The sequence below is a fragment of the Adiantum capillus-veneris genome, chromosome 2 (assembly GCF_014529385.1).
Source record: "Adiantum capillus-veneris isolate H3 chromosome 2, ASM1452938v2, whole genome shotgun sequence".
Taxonomy (NCBI): Eukaryota; Viridiplantae; Streptophyta; class Polypodiopsida; order Polypodiales; family Pteridaceae; genus Adiantum; species Adiantum capillus-veneris.
This window is the reverse complement of record NC_140932.1, coordinates 6,860,687-6,872,096: the sequence shown is the minus strand read 5'-3', so window position 1 is coordinate 6,872,096 and position 11,410 is coordinate 6,860,687. Positions and strand designations below refer to the sequence as shown.

General features: G+C 43.2%; 1 pseudogene; it reads left to right on the top strand.

The window, feature by feature from the left end:
- Nucleotides 1-3,420: 3,420 nt before the first annotated feature.
- Nucleotides 3,421-3,967, top strand: LOC147462323 (uncharacterized; annotated as a pseudogene).
- Nucleotides 3,968-11,410: the final 7,443 nt, after the last annotated feature.

The following is an 11,410-nucleotide window of genomic DNA, read 5'->3' as shown; positions in this document are numbered from 1 at the left end:
ACAAATGTGAAGTTGGAGCCTGCACCATTTCAAGTGCGGATGGCGGACTAGTGGAGAGCGCATCCTATTGGAATGTTGAGATGTCAAACTCTTAAATTGCATGGATTGTCTTTTACTGCAAATTTTGTGGTGCTGAAGATGCAAGATGCTGGTAATGCTTATTCTATGTTTTTGGGTAGACCATGGTTTAAGTTATCAAAGCTTAAACAGGATTGGGAAAAGAATGAGGTCATTTTGAAGAAGGGAAAAAAGTCGATGAGGATTCCGATGAGTTCCAAGAAGCAGTTGTTGACATCGATGAAACCAATGTTGGCTCAGACTATAAATTTAGCTAAGGAAATTGAAGATTATCAGGAAGCATGTTTTATAGAGGCTAATCCTACAGTGGTTCCAGTGTTTGAAGTGGATGTTGTGAAGATTGTTGAGAAGTATGTGAATCAAGGAGAGTTGAAGAAGTCAACTAATAAGTTAGAAGTAGCAGATGCATATTTGAAGTCAGGCAAGAAGTCAGAGAAGAAGTCACAAATTGGTCACAGTAGTGAAGACAAGGATCGGGATAATTCAGAAGGGGATATTGCACCAAAGGAGGCAATCCTCAGAGCAGAGTTTCTTTATGATAAATTGATGGAGAAGGTTTCCAGAGTCAAAGAGGATGAATTGCAGGATCTTGATTTGGGATCTCAAGGGAGTCCTAAAGTTGTCAAAATAAGTGTTCATTTGGATGATGCATTTAAGGAAGAATTGAAGCAGTTGTTGACAGAGTTTATTGATGTTTTTGCTTGGGATTATTCTGATTTGAAGGGCATGGATCCGGATATGTATAAGCACAAAATCAACTTGAAGGAGGATGCAGTTCCAGTGATTCAACAGAGATATAGAATGAACCCCAATTATGCTAAGGAGGTTAAAGAGGAGTTGGAAAAGCTTCTCCAAGTGGGATTTATAGTTCCAATTGATCAAGCAGAATGGTTGTCACCTATAGTGGCGGTTCCCAAGAAGTCATGGAAGATCCGTGTTTGTGTGGATTACAAGAAGTTGAATGCAGCGACCATTGCAAATCCATTCCCATTGCCATTTGTGGATTCAATCTTGGATGATGTAGCAAGACATGAGATATACAGTTTTCGTGATGGATTTTCAGGGTATAATCAGATTCAGATGGCAGATGAGGATGTAGCTAAGACAGCATTTATATTACTGAGTGGGGAGCTGTTGCATACACAGTGAAGAGTTTTGGATTGAAGAATGGACCCCCTTCCTACTCAAAAGCAGCATTTAAGACATTTGAACCTTATTTGACAAAGTTCATGAGGATTTTTATGGATGATTTTTCGGTATTTGGTGAAAAGATTAACCATTTGGAATATTTGAGGAAATGTTTGGAAAGGTGCCGATTGTTTTGGATGTCTTTGAATCCATATAAGTGTGCAATTGCAGTCCAAAGAGGGAAATTGTTAGAAAATATCATTTCTAAAGAAGGGATTTCCATAGATTCAAACAAGATCAGTGCAATTCAGAAGGCAGTAGCACCTTTTAATGTGAAGGAGATTTCTAGGTTCATGGGACAGATTAAGTGGCATAAGCAAAATTTGAGGTATTTGGCAGATGTTATGCACCTTTGACTCATTTGACAAAGAAGGATATTGATTTTATCTAGGGAGATGCTCAGGAAAAGGCTTTTCAGTGTTTGAAAAAGATGTTAGTGGTATCACCTATTATTCAACCTCCAGATTGGCAGTTGCCTTTCCATGTGTTTGTGGATACATTGGATATTGCAGTAGGAGTGGTGTTGATGCAGGAGAAGATCCGCAGATGGTTCAGACCAGTATATTATGAAAATTGGATGTTGAAACCAGTTGAGAAGAACTATATTGTTACGGAGCGTGAGGCTTTAGGGATGCAGTTTGCCTTGGAGAAATTTCGATAGTACTTGTTGGGGCATAAAGTGGTTTTCCATGTGGACCATCAAGCACTTATCTTCTTAGTTAAGAAGCCAAAGCTGGAGGGTAGACTTGCCAGATGGATGCTTTTGTTGTAGGAGTTTGATTATACAGTGTTGCATACACCAAGGAATCAGCATGCAGTGGTGGATTATCTTAGCATATTGGAGCATTTTGAGGAGACACCAAGAGTGTCAGATCAGTTGCCAGATGCGGATTTTTTTTCTGTACAGGGGCAGAATTTTGACAATTGGTATGACCAAATGTTGCAGTTTTTGACAGATGGAGTGTTGCCTTCTAATATGTCATCAGATCAATGGAAGAATTTTGCATTGAGGAGTAGGCCATTTCTTATTATTGTTGGAGCATTGTATAGAAAGGGAGCAGATCATATCATCAAGAGATATGTGCCTGATGAGGAGCAGAAAGCGGTTTTATAGGAAGCCCATTATGGAACAGCAGGAGGACATTTTTCAGAGAAATAACAGGGAGAAAGATCATGCAAGCTGGCTTGTGGTGGCCATTGTTGCTCAAGGATGCACATCAGTTTGCAAGGGGATGTTTGCAATGTCAAAAGATTGGACAACCTACTTCAATGGATAGGATGCAGGATCACCCAGTTTTACCACTCGAACCATTTCAAAAGTGGGGATTCGATTTTGTTGGGCCAATATCACCGAAAGCTAGCAGAACAGGAGCAAGATACATTTTGGTTGCAACAGACTATGCTACCAAATGGGTGGAAGCAGTATCTTTGAGGGATAATAAAGCAGCAAGTGTGGCTAGATTTTTGTATACAAACATTATGACGAGATTTGAATGTCCCATTGAGTTAGTGTCAGATCAAGGTGTGCATTTTCTGAATTCAATAATTGCCGAGTTGACATCTACACATATGATTTTGCACAAGAAGTCAACTCCATATCATCTGCAGGCAAATGGTCAAGCTGAGAGTACAAACAAGGTGCTAGTGAGAATACTAAAAAAAATTGTCTTAGAAAATAGAAAGGATTGGGATGACAAATTGGATTCAGCTTTATGGTCATTTCGTACAGCATATAAGGTTGCCACAGGAATGACACCTTTCAAATTGGTTTATGGGATTGAGGCTGTTGTTCCCATGGAGTATGTGATTCCAAGTCTGAGATTGGCAGTTCAACATAGGCTGAGTCCTGAGGATTCTGTGTTGCATAGATAGAGGGAGTTGTTGAAGTTGGAAGAGGATCGGATTCATAGTGCATATGCAGTAGATATTGGACAAAAGAGACGACAAACTTGGATGACAAGGCAGGTTAAGTTCAAAATTTTTCAGAAGGGTGATTGGGTGATGTTGTACAATTCCAAGTTGGGACCACACCCAGGAAAACTGAAGTTAAGGTACTTTGGGCCTTATCAAATTGTAGAAGAATTAGGCCAAGGAACATTCAGATTGAGGGATGTTTTTGGTACACCTGTTGTGAAATCGGTCAATGGCTTTAGGATGAAGAAATTTTATGGCAAGATTCCCGAGATTCCAAGATGGATGGTAAACAAGGTTGAGGAAATTGGAGTGAAATGGGTACAACCAGTGTTGGAGTTCAAGGAGGACTTTTTGGGGATTACTGACAGCCATACATTGTTCAGCAATGGGTTCATGTTGCAGGATGTGGTCGGATTCAGTTTTGACAAAAGTGTGGTATTGGAGAAAATCCGCAGCGGAATTGCATTGGGTGGCATTGTCCAGGGGTTATGTCATCAAGGAGGTCACAAGTTTACGATGCGGAATATTTTTAAGGGAGATTCCCTTGAAGTGAGTGGTCCAATCAACACAAGTGTGCGGGGTATTAACACGCAATTTGAGAATAAGGACCATCATGGGGTGGTCAGCGCACGATTTGAGGTGAAAGGCCACACTCATTTTGCATGCAAGTATCCCGCATTTGTCGTCAAAAGAAGTTTTACCAATGTGCATGAGTTTCCTATCACCTTCGACGCCATGTCTTTTGAAAGCTTCAGAAAATCTGCAACGCCTAAACAGCAGGAGCTAGGCGAGGAGGAGATGACGCAAACCCGTTCAATGAAGATGGCCATGGAGGAGCTGTTACGCCCCCGCAGAGAAAGTATTCAGAGCGTGGAGGAAATTGAGGGGGCAGAATCCAGTGGAGACGATGTTGTGGCGGAGATGGAGTGTCAGGACACGGCTCCTATACCCTAAGAACTAGGCCAGTCAAGGACTACAGCCAAGGGCCAGGCTAGGCACTGTGGACAGCGGATCCGTCTAGGGCAAGGGGCTAGGAGCCCACCTATAAAGGGAGGTTGGGAGGAGGATCCAGTAGATCCTAGTTGCCTAGTTTCTTACACTGGTATCAGAGCCACTCCTTTTTTAGGACACAGGCGTGGAGAGCCAGCCGTTTTTGGCTTTGCATGTGCATGCAACCTCAAATTGGAGGAGAAAGAAGAAGCCGAGGTGGAGCGCGTGCAGCAACTCCTAGTCGGGGACAAGAACGATGTTCGACCTGCTTCAAATCCTTCGATATTAGGCTCAGTTGGAGCGCAAGGAGGAGCTAGACGTTTTCCATCTCTTGCCCGGCTTCAGTAGATCTCAACATCGCGAGCTATCTCTCTCTAAAGGCTTGCGCAGGCAGCCACGTTGTCTACAACAGATTTCTTCACATTTTTTTTTTACAAAAACCCTTAAGGGTTTGCCGTTCCCACTCGGACAACCCCAGTGGACCTAAAAGCTAGAGCCGGCTTACACTGTTCACAGAACCCGTTGCTCTACGGCTCTCCTCTTCGATACGGTGGGCATCATCACAGTAAATTTTTGGATTTACATTAAATCCAACAGTTCGACCTTGCGGCACACAGTTTTTTTTTTAAGTTACGACACGCCACTGATTTGGCGATTGCATACGATGCAAACCGCATCGCACGCGTCTGCAGTTTGATTCACATATTTCAGCCTCTTGCCGGCTGAAACCTTTGTCGACCAGTGCCAAAACTAACTGGTGTATTGCATACGACGCAAACCAGATTTTCAAGCTACTCTTGGTTGGATTCAACACCGGCGTCCTTACGACGACCTAGAAGGTATTTTTTTTCTAAGTACTTCTTACACTGCACTGTGTAGCCATGGATTCGGATATCAACATGAATTTCGATTTTGAGCAAAGTATTCCCGCTCTTGCCAATGATGGCTCGCGACTGGATACTCTCAAGGAGAGTACCCGCGACGCTACGGCAGGAGAAGATACTTATGAATTGCTCAATATTCAGGAATTTCGTGCACTTCAGACACGCATGACAGTCATGGACGAAAATTTTAAGGCTTTAAATGAAAATGTTACTAAACTTTCTACTTTAGTCATTCAATTGCTGCAACAGCAGACCAAGGGTCCGGCTGACACTCACATGCATGAGCACGTTGGAACACAAGGGCAAGGCCCAATTAATGAAACACTGCATACTCTCACTGCCAAAGAGGTAGATGATTTGTTGAAGAATTTCAAACCACCAGCTTTCAAAGGCGAAGACCGGGACCGCAATAAGGATGCAGTGAACATCTTTCTCAGTAAATGGGATGGAATTCACGCCTTACGGTGCACTCTAGATGCAGTAAGAGCTTTGCAAACGAGCTTAACTCTGGACGACAAGGCCTACAAATGGTGGATGTCTCTCAAGGAGAAGAACATCATACCACAGAGTTGGGCAGCCTTTGAAACAATGTTCAGCAAGGAGTTTTTGCCTACAAATGAGGCATATCGGAATTGGACCGACTAGGACACATGTTCCGTGCGCCAATATCCATCACTCCTTGAATATATCTCTCACTATCGGGATGTCATCCTCAAGTTAGAAGTCTTGGATACCTTTCAGCAAGTACGAGGGTTCATACGAGGTCTGACTCCAAAACTTAAGAAGTATGTCAAGACACAAGACCCTAAAACACTTGAGGAAGCCATAGTGAAAGCACATATTCATGATGACCCTGATGATAAGAAAACACACAACACTCACGTGCCTGCTAGTACACATAATAATACACACACTTAGTACGGGCACAATAAAAGAAAATTTATAGTTGCTAATTCAGAGGCATCTAAAAAACCCAAGGGGTCCAGGGGTCCTCTCTCTCCTGAGGATTTTGATAAGGCCAAGAAGAGAAGCTATGTTTTCAATGCTTAGGAAGAGGCCATGGAAAAAATGATTTCCCCAAGGGGGAATCTGCTGCCCAGGGGAAGGACAAAGAAGTGCACACGGTGCAGCTACTGCCTCTCGAGTCTTCCTCAAAGTTCTCTACAGTAGAAGTAACACACACTAAGGTGGTGCTTGAACGATGTCTCACAGCTTCCATGTGGCAACAAACCTTTGGACCACATGAGTTAGTACGTATGCACGGATATCTGCAGGGGCACAAGGTGTGCATCCTGGTAGATGACGGTGCTACGCACAATTTCATCAACTATGGATTGGTGAAAAAACTCAAACTGCCTCAAACTCCGAGTACCTACCGCTACAAGGTAGCAATGATGAATGGACATGATAGTGAAATATGGGATACTCAATGCCGAGCTGTTCCATTGGAGGTACAAGGGTACTCTACTTGTTTGGATTTTCAAGTTATGAACATGGAAAGGGCTGATGTGGTTCTTGGTAGGGAGTGGTTGCATAGCCTAGGTCCATCACTGAAGCGTAGCTATGAGCACAACAGTTTGATGTTTGATTCCCATGACGCACATGTGTTGTTGTTAGGAGAAAAGGATATACCATCATCACCATTGATTTGTACTGCTGAGCTGATGCAGCTCGTTTTTGATAATGAAATAGACAAGGTTTTCTTGTGTTACTCACTGTCTCATTTTGTTTCCAATCTTGAGTCTGTTGAACATTCCTCAACGCCGCATGCTTCTCTCTCCTCTATTCCACCAATTTCTAATTCTACACAAGCAAAAGTTGCTAATCAGTTATAAAAATTGTTAAAGGAATTTCAAGATGTTTGTCCTAATGATTTTCCATCAGGTTTACTGCCGACACGTTCAGTGCAACATGGCATTGACGTGGCTGCAAGCTGTAAGCCTGTTAGTAAACCACCATACCGTATGAGTTACTCAGAGGCTGCTGAAGTGGAATGACAGCTTACTGACTACCTTAGCAGAGGGTTTATACAACCCAGTTCTTCACCATGGGCTTCGCCTATACTTTTGGTGAAGAAAAAGGATGGCAGTATGCACATGTGCGTAGACTACCGAGGTTTAAATGCGGTGACAATTAAGAACAAATACCCATTTCCAAGGGGTCGATGAGTTATTTGACAAGGTAACGCATAAACGAATTTTTTCAAAAATTGATTTAAGGTCAGGATATCACCAAGTCTGTATTCGACTTACTGATATACCTAAGACGGCATTCCAAACACGGTTTGGACATTATGAGTTTTTGGTGATGCCCTTTGGGTTAACCAATGCGCCCACAACATTCATGACACTTATGGATAGTGTCTTGAAACCATATCTGGGCAAATTTGTCATTGTGTTCCTCGATGACATTCTAGTTTATAGTGCTTCTGAAGAAGAGCCCTTACAACATCTCAAGCAGGTGTTTGAGTTGTTACGAGCAAACAAGTTATATGCCAAGGAATCTAAATGTGATTTTCTCAAGGAAGAAATTCATTATTTAGGGCATGTTATTTCAGCTAATGGCCTATACATGGATCAATCCAAAGTGGATACCATCCGGCAATGGCCACCTCCTAAAAATTGGGAAGAATTACAGATCTTTTTAGGCTTTGCAGGTTTTTACCGAAGGTTCGTTAAAAACTATGCTCACCTTGTTGTACCTATGATGGACCAACTAAAAGGCAAAGGTAAGTCTTTTCAGTGGGGTTCCGCTCAACAGCACAGTTTTGAAACACTCAAGGATGCATTAGCTACAGCTCCTATACTAGCTATTGTCGATCCTTTGAAACCATTCGTTTTGGAAATGGATGCCAGTGACCGTGCTATTGGAGCAGTCCTGTTACAAGACAGACGGCCAATTGCATTTGAAAGTAAGAAGCTGGATGCAGTTCAACAAAATTACTCTGCTTACGAACGTGAACTCTATGCAATAGTGTCTGCCTTAAAGACATGGCGTCACTATTTGTATGGTGCTCAGTTCGAGATTGTGTTTGACCATGAAAGCATCAAATGGTTTACACAACAAACAGATTTAAAGGGTCGAAAAGCCAGGTGGGCCGAGATCCTTCAGGAATATGACGCCAAGTTAAGGTATCGCAAAGGCCGATACAATATAGTGGCAGATGCTCTCAGTCGAATGCCATAGATCAATTCGCTATTGTTCACGGAACTTCGTAGTGAATTTTTAGATTCTGTGAAGGGAAAATATGAGCAAGATGAAACATATTCCAAAGTGTGGAGCCATGTTCAAAAGAGGGATCCTTCTCACTCCAACGCAGGTAGTGCGCAATTAACCTCCACACCTAGTTCTCCTTTATCAAGTGATGAACTACAGCGATGGAAGCATTTTACCATCAACAATGGGTACCTAATCTACAAGGGGAGAGTTTGTGTATCGACGGACACAGACATTCGGCGCCAAATTCTTTATGAATGTCATGATAGTCCAAGTGCAGGGCACCCGAGGATTAGAAAAACTTACTCTCTCGTACGACGGTAGTTTTACTGGCCAGGTCTCCATGGCTTTGTTCAAGCTTATGTCTTGCATTGCCAAAAATGTCAAGTAAACAAAGCAGAGCGCCTGAAAGCATGAGGACTCTTACATCCCTTGGAAATTCCCAATGGAAAATGGGAAAGTATCTCCATGGATTTCATAGTAGGTTTACCAACCACTATACGAGGTCATGACTCAGTATGGGTGGTCGTAGACAGGTTGACTAAATTATGTAAGTTTATTCCGACCAAATCAACGGTTAAGACACCAGAACTAGCAAAATTATTTATGGACAATCTGTACAAACTGTATGGGTTGCCAAGTAATATTGTTAGTGACCGAGACCCAAAGTTTAACAGCCACTTCTGGCGAGCTGTATTTAAACGATTGGGTACACAACTCAACCTCAGTACAGCTGACCATCCGGAAACAGATGGTCAAACGGAGCGGGTTAACCAGGTGCTAGAGGATATGCTTCGAGCATACGTTAGCAAAAAACAGACAGACTGGGAAGAATACTTACCTAGTCTCGAGTTTGCCTACAACAGTTCTAAGCATGTCACAACGGGCTTCAGTCCTTTCATGCTCATGTACGGGTTTCAACCTAGGTCACCAATTACGGTGGGGTTGGCAACCGAAAAACTCCAACAGGTTAAGGATTTTCTCCAAGACCACATGGATATGCTGAAACTTGCTCGTCAGAATGTCCGACAAGCACAGGATCGGTATAAGAAATACGCTGATGAGAAACGTCAGCAAGTTACCTTCGAAGAAGGGGAGGAAGTATTTTTACGTGTGCCAGAACATTCAGAAAGTCTAAAAACTAGACCGACACCTAAATTATCTCCCCGGTATTGTGGGCCTTTCAAAATACTCAAGTGCGTTGGTGATCGCGCCTACAAGCTACTACTACCATCACACTCTCGCATTCATCCGGTGTTTCATGTTAGCCATTTACGAAAGCGGTTACATGGGGACGACAACGTCATTGACCAACAGGTTCTGGTCGATTACATTGAACCTCCTACGTTACCACATGAACCTGAACGTGTTATGGATTATCATGAGTTGCGTACACCCCATCATGTACGACAACAAGCCTTAATCAAGTGGAAAGACCGCCCTAAAGAAGGTGCCACTTGGGAAAAAATTAGTGTTCTTAAGAAGAAGTTTCCCACTTTTGTTTTCGAGGACAAAAACTCTTCTTTAAGGGGGGAGTAATGTCAAGACACGGGTCCTGTACCCTAAGAACTAGGCTAGGCAACGACTACGGCCAAGGGCCGGGCTAGACAGTGTGGACAGGGGATCCGTCTAGGGAAAGGGGCTAGGAGCCCACCTATAAAGGGAGGTTGGGAGGAGGATCCAGTAGAGCCTAGTTGCCTAGTTTCTTACATGGAGGTCGATGAGACATTTGACGTTCATGATCGTGATACAGAGGTATGGCTGCACCGGGTTGGCCTTTATGAGTATACATGTTTACCATGGGCACTTTGGGAGAAGAATGACTTTGCAGAACCGCAGCTTTGCCACCTTAGGGAAAATGCTGGCTATATCATGGAGGGAAAGGACATTTCCCCAAAGTTGGTGGCAGAGGTCTTCAAGGTTGCTCACAATCCTTTGCACAAGGTAAAGAAAGTGACAGATGCGGTGATGAGGTCCAAATTTGGGCAGTCAAAAGGCAGTAGGGCTTATTATATGGTGTAGAATTGTGGAAAACTCCACAGTACTCACTTATTTTGGTATTTGGATAGGGTTTGTTTGTTGGCAAAAACCGCCTATATGTCCAAAGAGACGTTTGCCCCAATTCATCATGCAGAACGAGGGCAGAAGGTGGATTGGGCATCCTTCATTTTTTATAGACTGCAGCTTTCAGAGCCAAGGGATAAAAGGAGGTCACCGTCTGTTACCAAGGTAGCTCCTTACTTGCAGGCAATGTGCTGCAGGTACCTCTCACACCCACACCACCGAGCTTTGTTAAGAGTCCAGATGTGTAGAGCTTGGGTGATGCAAAGCATCGAAAGTTGGATTGGGATATGCCTAGTGGGGACAAGTCTAAATTTGCATTGGGCCAAGGAAGTAAGTTAGCAGCTGGCAGAAGTAAGTTAGCAGCTGGCAAAGATGAAAAGGTGCAGTCATCAGGAAAGGTCGCTCTTTTCCCTTCTATCAAAGGATTGCCAAAAATCGACACCAAAAGCCGTACCATAACTTTGTTTTCACGGAAGGTTCGTGAGGGTTCAGGGGAACAGACCCTGGTGACATAGGCCATTAAAACAACCCCTTTTGCTAAATCTCCAAGTGTTAAGTTGGATGGCGTGTTCTTAGTTCAAGATGTTGTTCAGAGTTTGTCGGACTTGAATCGGTTTATCTACAATCAGGAGGCTATGATCCTCACCCTCGAGATACAAAAGGCTAAGGGGGAACGCATTGATAGCGTGGAGTGTGAATTCAAACAGCTGCAAAGCCGGGTGGATGAATTATTGAAGGACAAGACATTATTACAGGAGGAGTTAGCTCGGGTCAGTGCGGATATGCGAAATCGGATTTTTGAGATGGCAGGAACTGCACAAGCGTTTCAGATATGGGCAGATGGGCTTAAGGAGGCCACAGAGAAGCAGTTTCATGAAGTGCAGGATAAGATTGTACATCTTATTGCAGATAAAAATTTCTTGATGAATAGGTTACTCCATTGGTGGATCTGGAGAGGGCCACTTTGGATGGTCAGGGTGTCACAGGTGTGTTGATCTCTGATGCATTTGAAGAAAGATGTGTTTGATTACACCAAAGAATTGTGGCACCAAGTAATAGGGCTTTTTCAAGAACAC